This window comes from Myotis davidii, unplaced genomic scaffold, assembly GCF_000327345.1.
Source record: "Myotis davidii unplaced genomic scaffold, ASM32734v1 scaffold1525, whole genome shotgun sequence".
In the NCBI taxonomy this organism is placed as follows: Eukaryota; Metazoa; Chordata; class Mammalia; order Chiroptera; family Vespertilionidae; genus Myotis; species Myotis davidii.
In genome coordinates this window covers 1267446-1278092 of record NW_006296279.1, presented here as the reverse complement: position 1 = coordinate 1278092, position 10647 = coordinate 1267446, and the positions used below count along the sequence as shown (strand labels likewise).

General features: G+C 42.9%; 1 long non-coding RNA gene across 1 annotated transcript; it reads right to left on the bottom strand.

The window, feature by feature from the left end:
• Window positions 1-493: 493 nt before the first annotated feature.
• Window positions 494-7950, bottom strand: LOC102767333. The gene is made up of 3 exons (XR_001515126.1): window positions 7877-7950; window positions 2355-2438; window positions 494-617 (listed from the first exon to the last, which is right to left on the bottom strand). It is a non-coding gene; the product is annotated as an uncharacterized LOC102767333 (long non-coding RNA).
• Window positions 7951-10647: the final 2697 nt, after the last annotated feature.

Genomic DNA, 10647 nt, shown 5'->3' with positions numbered 1-10647 from the left:
CCCCCCCCCCCCCCCCCCGCTCAGCTCCAAACTATCTTCAGCTCAAGACAGTTAAGATTCTAGAATCAAAGCTACTTAAAGCAACAGTTATGTCTTATTGTATATTTAAAGCTTTTCTCCCCGACTGATAAAGAAGACTTGCCCCTTGTTAATAGCTCTGGTGGCAGAGCTATTTCAGGCACTTAAAGAAAAGATGGTTTTGCCTGCGGACCCCCGACTATCACCACCAGCAGGGTCCGCACTGGGATAAGCCAGAGGATCTGCCCCATCTCTCCCAAACCTGAAACAGATAGGATTATTAAACTCACAGACACATAATGATAATACCATGAGACTGTGTTTACAGATACCTGTAAGGAGCTTTATGTGAGCACTCAAACCAGAAACTGTCAATGCCTGCAGGTGTCCAGAAACCACATCAAGGAGGTGACCAGGGAAGGGACTGAGACCCAGAGAGTCTGCAGGCCCGGGAGGCAGCAGGGTTTGACAGCTGAGGCAGGCGACTTTGGTTTTGCAATCTGACTTTCCCTTTCTGGCTGTGGGAGTACAACCAGTGACACATCTTGGCATTCCCAGACTTTATTTTCATTGTGCGGTGGGTTAGGTGGTTCCCCACACTGAAGAGGAAATGAATGATGACTATAAAGCTGAGTTTGTAAAATAAGTGACTATAAAATTGAGTTATACTTTACACAGATTCTTCTTCACTGTCATCATCAAGCACTAATTGATTATCCAGTTCCTTTTAAATCAAGTGGAGTGAGGACGGGGTTTGTCCAAGGGAGAGGAGGCTTATGCTGAACTTAGCATCTCTGGTCCCATCGCTATTGGAGTTAAGTTTCCAGCTATGGCATTGCTTAGGCCCTAAACTTCCAGGAGGGAGATTTAACAATGGCACCAACAGGCGCATCAGGACACCAATAGTCCCACACAAGTTGTTTCTCAATGGAAGCCAGCAACTAACAGTTAATGGCTGCTAAGTGTCAGACACTCCAATGGCGCGCGCGCGCACACACACACACACACACACACACACACACACACACATTATCCAATGAATCAGGTACATTATATCCCCATTTTACAGATGAGGAAACTGTAAGAGATTAAGTCACTTGCCCACTGAATTATGAACTCCATGAGAAGAAGGACTGACTTCTTCAGACCTAAAGTAGTACTAGACACAGGGACGATGCTCAATAAAAAATTATGAATAGCCCTAGCAGGGTTTGCTCAGTGGATAGAGCATCAGCCTGCAGACTGAAGGGTTGTGGGTTTGATTCCAGTCAAGGGCACATGCCTGGGTTGCAGGCTCGATCCCCAGTAGGGGTCGTGCAGGAGGCAGCCAATCAATGATTCTCTCTCATCATTGATGTTTCTATCTCTCCCTCTCCCTTTCTCTCTGAAATCAATAAAAATATATTTTTTAAAAAATTATGAATAGGTGAATGATAGGTAATAAATGGTGAAGCAAAGAGAACTATGTTCTCCAGAAAGATTTTCCTGGCTAACTAAAAGAGCTGTAATAATCTATAACTTTTTTAACCTTTCCTTTCTTCATATATTTACCCATTGATTGAGTGTTTCCACAAGGAAGTGTCTTACTACTCTGTGGGTGTACAAGGCTGGTTGCTAATTTTGGAACACTTGTGAATCCTGGGCCCAGGCTCATGAAAAGGCTGGTTGGTGAGTCATATTCCCCATTCCAAGCACCCTACACACTGGCTGTCAGAATAAATCAGGAGGAGTCACCATCTCACCCTCTGCTCTCATTGTCTCATTTTACCTTCTTGAAATGACAAGGGATGCTTTGCAGAGGGTGGAGTCAGAGTAACAGCAAACTTCTAGATACTCTTGCACTTTTGCAAAATGCACAGATTCTCCTGGAAACCTCACTCTCCACTGGAAGAGTCCATCCTTCCCCCGAGGATGTCAGTGTGAACATGTACGTGGCCATAGCTTCTTTACTGTGGGCAATGACTGCAGCAACCTTCCAGGCAGGTAAGTAACATAACCTGTCGCCAGGAGACCATTAGCCTCTTTAACAAAGGACAGAGAGAAAGGTTTAAAATACAAGCACCCCCGAAAGAGGAAATACATTGATCTAAAGTCCCAGAAAAGGGCAAAAAAGCTGATGGCAGACCTTTCTGGGGCAGAAAGAAGGCAGAGTTCAGGGGGATTAAAACAGAGGTGGAAGTTTATAAGTTATATAAATATCTAATCACTATGCTGTACATCTGAAACTAATATAATATTGTATGTCAACTGTAACTTAAAAATAAATTTAAAAAACCAGAGGCAGAATTGACTTGGCACCTATCACAGATTATTCGGTACTTAAAGTACAAACCTACCGACTCTCATTCATGTTGTCAGTTATTCAGGCTCCTTTGCTTGTCTGCAGTAGATGGCTGCATCCTTGCCTCCAAGGCTCTGAGCTGGGAGAAGGGAGAAAACCCAAACTAGGTCACATGTTACCTGTGAACAACACCATGATCAAGTTCTGATAAGAGTAGTGATGATGTTAAAGGTTAAATTGAGACTGTCATTGTCTCTTCAGAGTGTGACTTCCATAACTTCCGCCATCCCCTTTATTATAGAGAACTGAGAGTGGAGAGTATCTGAGGATTTTCCGACTGGATGAGCAGCCACATGAATGTTCCAAATGCCAATTCCTCCAGCAAAGTGCCCCATTGTTTCGTTCCTCCCGACCAGGCTGGATAATGCAGGAATAAGAACACACAGAGAGAAGCAGTGCTTTTAAAAATAGATCTGACTTAGTAGTCTTTAAATAGCTGAGGATTATGATATGAGAGAGGGCTTCTTTGGGTCTCCAGCTGGACAAAATAGCCTTAATGGACTTGACTAAAGGAATTTGGCTTTGCTAAGTAAGAACTTCTAAAAGGTAAGAAAGCTGCTAAACAAGAGAATTTCCTTTTCCGCAGCTGAATGGATTCTCACTTGGCTGAGATGGTCACTGAAACTCAGCCCACCTTGACGTGGAGAGATAGAGTAAATCCTTGCTATTCAAAGTGTGGTTCCTGGACCAGCAGCAGTAACCTCACCTAGGAGCTTGTTAAAGCTGCAGACTCTGAGACCTCACCCTCGACCTACTGAATAAGAATCTCCCCTATAACAAAACTCTCAGGTGAAATACATGTACCTAACAGACCAAGAAATGCTGGGCTAAATGACCTTTTCAGATTCTTCCTACTTGAAGATTTGATGGATCGCCCCCCAGATGAGAAGCAGTGTGGCCATCTGCAGAGGGAGGACCTGGTTGCCACAGCTTTCTACTCATCTGTGTTTATAGAACACGTTTCTCCACAACCTCAAGGGGCTGCAGCTACAGTCTCTCTGAACACACCAGGCTCCCTGTGGCAAATCCCTGGAAGACCACACAGCTTGGGAGTCTGCTGTGTGTTCAGAGGGACTATAGGTACTCCTTGAGGTGTGCCTCTCTCAGGCCTATCAAGGACTCCCAGAGCAAGAAGCAAGGCGGTGATCCAGTGGTTTGTGCAGATCCTGGCTCTTCTCTCAGATGCGGGAACCACCTGCATACTTCCCTGTTCATTCATCTGGGGCTACAGACGGCAGGCAGCACCCAACATCTCATCTGGTGAAGAATCATAAGGCAACTCATAAATTTTCCCAAGAAGATCTTGTAAAAGTCATTGCATAAATTATTCATAAAAACCAATGAGAGAAAAAACACACACAAAAAAATCTCATGTGGAGAGTGAGAGGGTCTCAAGATATGGCCAACAACCTCTGTCTAGGAGGATCTAGTTCATGGACACACACTCAGGGAGCATGTCCATCCAGATGCTGATATCAACTACTGATTTGGTCTGTTTGGGCCGCTATAAAAATACTGTAGACTGGGTGACTTAAACAACAAACATTTATTTTCTTGTAGTTCTGGAGGCTGGGAAGTCCAAGATCAAGGTGCCAGAATATTAAGTTCTTGGCAAGATCTCTTTTCCAAGCTAATAGATAGCTGCTTTCTCACTGTGTCTTTACATGGTCTTTCCTCAGGGTGTGTACATTGAGAGGGAGAAGGCAAAGGAAAGAAAAAGGGAGAAAGGGGAGGGGAGGGGAGAGGGAAGGAGAGAGGGAAATTCCGGTATGTCTTTCTAGGGCATTAATCCCATAATGGAGCTCCATCGTTCTTATTTCATTTAAACCTAATTACCTCCCAAGGTCCCACCTCCAAATACCATCATGTTGGGGATTAGGACTTCAACAAATGAATTTTGAAGGGATACAGACATTCAATTCATAACAACCACCAAGTAAGAGACTTCAGAAAGCCCAATTTCTAATCCATATTTTCTTCCTTAATTCATATGTTCTTGACTAATACTAATATTTTTAAGTACACTAAGACTACACTAATAGAAAAACGGAAATTTTAAAATTATGCATCTTCATAAAACTAGTAGCGCTGAAGAAATGCAGTTCATTGGTCCCCAGTCTCTCCACTTCACTATTCCTCATGGGCTGTGGTCCAATGGTCAGGTCAAAGATGAGCTGCACTGAATATGTATTCAAAGTGAGAAGAACAGTTGAGATCAGGGGCTCTAGAGTTATGATCTGGTCTCTAATGTGATTCTGTGGCTTTCTACTAATGACCTTCCCAAACTTTGATTACCCCATCTATAAAATGGAGGGGATTGTACTTTCTATCATTATATACCACTAGAGGCCCGGTGCACGAAATTTGTGTACTGGTAGGGCCCCTAGCAGCTGCTGGCTGCTGGCTGGGGTCTCCCTCCCTTTCCCCGACCCGCCCTGCTTCAAACTCCCAGACAACTCCCAGTCAAGGGGACAATTTGCATACTACACTTTTATTATATAGGACTAGGGGCCCAGTGCACGAAATTTGTGTACTGGTAGAGCCCCTAGCAGCTGCTGGCTGCTGGCTGGGGTCTCCCTCCCTTTCGCCGGCCTGCCCTGCTTCAAATTCCCAGACAACTCTCAGTCAAGGGGATAATTTGCATACTACACTTTTATTATATAGGATTATAAAGTCATGTGAAGGGTAAATTAAATAGACATGAAACATTCTGCCACAGTTAGACACTGAATATACAATGGCTATTACTATTGCTGTGGTTGATATGATTGGTCATGATACTTAGGTCTTTCTGGATCATGTGTGCTCTTTCTACTCTTAGGCTGAGACTTCCAAGAATCAGGATTTAAGTTTCCCTCAGTAGACCCCATTTCACCTTCCCTGAGATTGTGAAAGTTCTGCTTTCTGTATCTCATGGAGCAGCCCATGTAGGGCCCTGCCCTTGTTGAACATCAGAACTAGTATTGTGGCCACTTGCTTCACTACTGGCTGGAAGAACTCGTCCCAATTCCTGAACTCCCATTAAGACTTGCAACACAAGTTAGGCCTTGTTTGTTAGGAGGCCAGGAATCCTCTTCCACCTCTCCAATCCTCATTACCCCACCCTGGTGAGCACTGATCTTCATCCATACCTCTTTACCCCTTATACAACTCTTCACCCCTGAGCACATATTATACATTGGTCTTAAAGGGTGATCTTTCCTTCATATTAACTTTCACTTCCTAGGGTCAGCCATCTGAGAAGGCACCTTGGAACATACCCAGTACTTCATTGATGGGTCACGTGTACTTTCCTAGAGTAGAAGCAGGCATCATTTCTACCCTGCCCATGTGGTCCCAACTGGACCCAGTTACATCAAAATCTGTTGTCATCCATCCAAGGAAAACCCATATCATCAAAGTCCTTCATCCTGATTCCTTTGTCCAGTGCTCTTAAACTACATAAATGGTTTTGACCTGCTGTGTAAAGGCCTTGGGCCCTGCTCCTCTCTCAATCCCACTCCCCAATCAGTTATCTCTTCCAGGAAGTTTCCTGCCTTCTCTCACAAGCCAAGCTGGCTTAGGACCCCTCCACTGAGTTTACTTCTATAATTACCCATTGTCTGCCTCTCCCACAAAACCAACTTCAAGGAGGGCTGGGGTCATGTTATTCATCTCTGTATTCCCAGCATTTAACACAGTCTAATAAGTGCTAAGCATGCAATAAATGTGGAAAACAAAGAAAGAAAAGAAGAAAGGAAGAAAGGAAGAAAGGAAGAAAGAAAGAAAGAAAGAAAGGAAGGAAGGAAGGAAGGAAGGAAGAAAGAAAGAAAGAAAGAAAGAAAGAAAGAAAGGAAGGAAGGAAGGAAGGAAGGAAGAAATGACAGGTGTAGAAAAAAGGAAATAATGAGAAAAGACAGGCTCTAATTCTGCAGAAGAATTCCCAATGGTCCTGAGCAGTGAAGCTAAAATACATCTTTCTCTATATTTAATCTTCCAAATTTTCTCTCCATGTTATTAACATAAAAATAAGATGAGTTTATAGACTTATTAAAACTGTTGGTTAAATAATCATGATGGTTTCTGGAGCCCCGGGCCATCAGCAAGCCCTATAAAGTACTCTCTAGTGACAGTGGGACATAAAACCATCATCAAATATAAACACTGAACTTTTTCCTGGTCACAGATACACAGTCCATTTAAAGGTCAAGGTCAGTCACTCTTCTTGTGTATGTGTGCCTTCCAAAGCTGGCAAACATTTCCACACACATCCAAGAAAGGGGGAGCAGGACCAAAAGCTCTTAGGGATTCACTGTTGGTCACAGTCACCTTATAGGTATCTCCACAAGTAGAGAGACACAGGGTCCCAGAAAGCTAAACGGCAAAAACAAAACAGCCAGATAATCAAGAAAAGTAACCACGTGTGTGCGTATACACATACACTCAACAGCTAAACTTTCCTAATAATGTTTTGCTCAGATTAATAATTAAATGGCCCTGTGTACTTTGAATAGAAGCCAAATGCTCAGCAAGGAGAGACAACAGAGAAGCATATCAATGAGGTCAGCCTGGAATGAAAATTATCCAGTCCACCATGCAGATAATCTAGATTCTTACATTCATTTCCTATATCTTCTTTGCCTTTAAAAAAAATAATTTATTGCCCCAGCCAGCATGGCTCAGTGGGTGAGCATCTACCTATGAACCAGGAGGTCATGGTCCTGGGCACATGCCCAGGTTGCAGGCTGGATCCCCAGTGTGGGGTGTGCAGGAGGCAGTTAATCAATGATTCTCTCTCATCATTGAAGTATATATCTCTCGCTCTCTCTCCCTCTCCCTTCCTCTCTAAAATCAATAAAAATATATTTACAAATAAATAAATAAAAATTAAAAATAATTTATTTTATTGAGATAACAATGGCTAATAACATATACATTTTAGGTGTAGAACATTATAATTTGAGATCTGTATAATCTATTGCATGCTCCCCACAAAAAGTCTAGTTTCCATATAATTGACGCCCTTTACCCATTTTGCTCTCCATTGCCCCTTGCCCCCTCTGCTAACCACCATTCTGTTGCCTGGATCAATGAGCTTGTCTTTGTTTTGTGTTGTTAGTTCATTTGCTACTATTTTGTTTTTTATTCCACATATAAGTGAAATCATACAGTTTCTGTCCATTTCTGTCTGACTTATTTCACTTGGTGTAATACTCTCAAGATTCATCCATGTTGTCACAAATGTTTTCTGCCTTTAACTCAAAATTTTAGATATGGATTAAATATAAGGTATGAAGAAAGTTTACTGTACAAACTTTGGTCTCCTCCAGCCAGTTCAGTCATTGCTCTCTCTACAACCAATAGAAGCAATAGTTTGACCCTAAAGCCTGAGCCAAACTTTGTTGCTTGTGTTTGGAGGACAGCTCCTCCTGGCTATGGGAGCTAATCCATATGTGTGTTCTCCCTCCAGCAGAGCATATCCCTTATAGGCACCATGGCATCTCTCCTAATAAAGAGGGTACATTCCCCATGACTTACTGTGTGGTTGGGATCTTCATTATTGAAGGTGGAAATTCTATGGTAGTTACCTTCCAGGGTACTGGAAAATTGAGTGTGGCTGTAGGAAAAGATAATCTGCTCTAGACTACTTTTTTTATTGTCAAATATTAATCTTATCTCTGGGAGGGGGTGGGGAAGGAGAGATTCAAGTTAGCAGAGGATCTAAGGGGAGCCAACTAGTGCTCAGACAGAGAAGACAGGAAATGGGGGAAAGGAGCATGAGAAGGAAGAAGGTCACAGGAGAAAATGGTCTCCCCAAAGCCAAGGGGAATGGGTGTTTCCCAGGAAAGCAGAATGACTCCTGAAGGCACAGAGCAGATGTGGAAGTGGGTGCCTGCCAGGCCTGCCTCCTTCCCACTGCTCTCTTTTTCTCCTTCCCTCCCTGACTCCTTTCCTTCTGTCCACTTTTATTGACCAGTGTGTCAGGTACTGTGTCGGTGGTGGGGACATGAAGATAATAAGAGTCCCTAACCTCGAGTTATGAAGTAGTGAAAGTGGTAACCAACATGTTCGACAAACCAAACAATGCAAACATATCACGGAGACTGTCTTAGTAAATGTGCCAGACCCAGCGGGCCTAGGTGGAAGCCAACAGTTCATGCAGCTGATTTCAGTAACAATGTAGTTCTCAAAACACCTACTGCTCTAGACTAAAAGAGAATAAAGAGATATAACAACTACATTCCATGTAAGAATTTTATTTTTAATCGTCACCTGAGGATATTTTCCCATTGATTTTTTTTTAGATAGAGTGGGACAGAGGGAGGGAGGGAGGGAGGAAGGAGAGAGAGAAACATTGATGTGAGAGAGACATATCAATTAGTTACCTCCCACACGCAATGAAACTGGGACTGGGGAATGAACCTGCAACTCAGGTATGTGTCCTTGGCTAGGAATTGAACCTGTGACCCTTCCGTTTTAGGGTTGATACTCTAACCACTGAGCAAGCAATCCCAGCCAGGGCCAATGTAAGAGTTTTGATTGGATCTTCTTTGAAAAAATATCTTAGAAGACATATGAGGGAAATTTTTATATTGATTAGGAATTAGGTGATTTAGAGAATTATTAATTTTCTTAAGCATAATAAAGATTATTGTGGATATGTAGGAAATTGTCCTTATTTTTCAAGAGATGTACGTTAAAGTATTCAGGGGTCATGTCTATATCTTACTTTGAAATGTTCTGAAAAAATATATACAGCAAAGTGTAAACAATTGTAGAATCTGGGAGAGGGATTTGAGTCCATTGTACTATTCTTTCAACTTTCCTACACATTTGAAAAATTTCATAATTAAATAAATTTTAAAATTCCCTCTACTTGTGAGCTGTTATACTAAGGACTGCAGTAGAATAAAACCATTTGTGTGTCAATTAGCCAATAAGTAACCATAACTAACATTTATCATATGACAGGAAATTCTGAGCACTAACATGCGTTTTCTTCTTTAGTCCTTACAGCAACACTGCATTATGGGCTTTCCTTTACAGAAAGGGGAAACTGAGGCCTGGCAAGTGAAGTACCTACCCCACATCATACAGCTGTCAGGGCCTAATACCAACCTGGCTGTGATCTGGTTCTGCACTACCTACTCCTAACTGTGATCCTCCACCTCCAGTCTCCCAGGAAACACCTTGAAATGCAATGCCCCGTTGAAGTAACAGTGACAGAAATCATTGACCTGTCAACCTGTGAGTACAAACAACCTTTCTAAGAGCCTTTCCTGCTTTGATAGGGAGAAGAAAGGTCTCCAGGGGCTGTCAGGGGAGAAGAGGCCACAGGTGACGAGAAAGAGGAAGTGGGGAAGGAAAACTGTTTGGGGGCAAATTGAATCTGCAAAGCAGGTAGTTTTGCCTGAAGCGGCAGACAAAATGTTTTCTGTTTAGGAGAAAAATCACTGCAATCAACACTGCTGCACACCACTAATGAAGGCTGGAAAAACACACAGCTACAACATATAATGGTGTTTGCTTCCCAGAGGGTTTCTTAATCAAGGTCTCATCATGTCTGAAGTTCCAATCACTGACTCCCATTCAGGACAGCAATGTGATTGAAGAGAATGGGGTTGGGCTCTGTTGCCATTCCTACCCTCCTACCTCTATATGATCTGGGCCAGCGAGAGCAGAGGGCAGGGTGTGCCTGGCCAATTGGCCTCTATAGGAATTTTAACCATGACTTCGACCTGACTTGCCCTCTGCTCCAATCTCCTGACTAACTGGCCAGTGCACATGGCAAAGCCACAGTTCCACGGCCAGCCTGCCAGACCCACCTTGCAATAACCAGGGTCAAGTTCTAGTTTGCTCTTGGTGTATGTAAGAGTTGGAGAAATCATGTAAAAAGTCAGGAGGATGTAAACATTCCAAGTACCAGTCTCCCAGGGATGGGGCATTAGAACAAAAGTCATTTTCTGCCGTGCCCTTTTCCTACAATCCAGCTTTTCCTGAGAAAAGAGCTACCTCGTAAAACCTCCAATGTTCTGAGTAACTCAGGACTAACAATTAGGCAGTGGGGCTAAGGGTCCCTTTGTGCAGAATTTGGGAACTGCCCCTGGGAAATTTTTTTTTTAAAGCAAACACAATTGTGCCAACTGCTCTCAATAGTATTTCTAGAAAATTCGCACCATCACGGCTATATCAGCCTTCCCTTAGCCACAGGCCAGAGGCAACGAGCTCTGAAGCAGCCCTCAGAAGACACAAAGTTGAAGTCAACTCTGATGATTCCTGTGAAGAAGAATTAACAATCTCAAAATGAA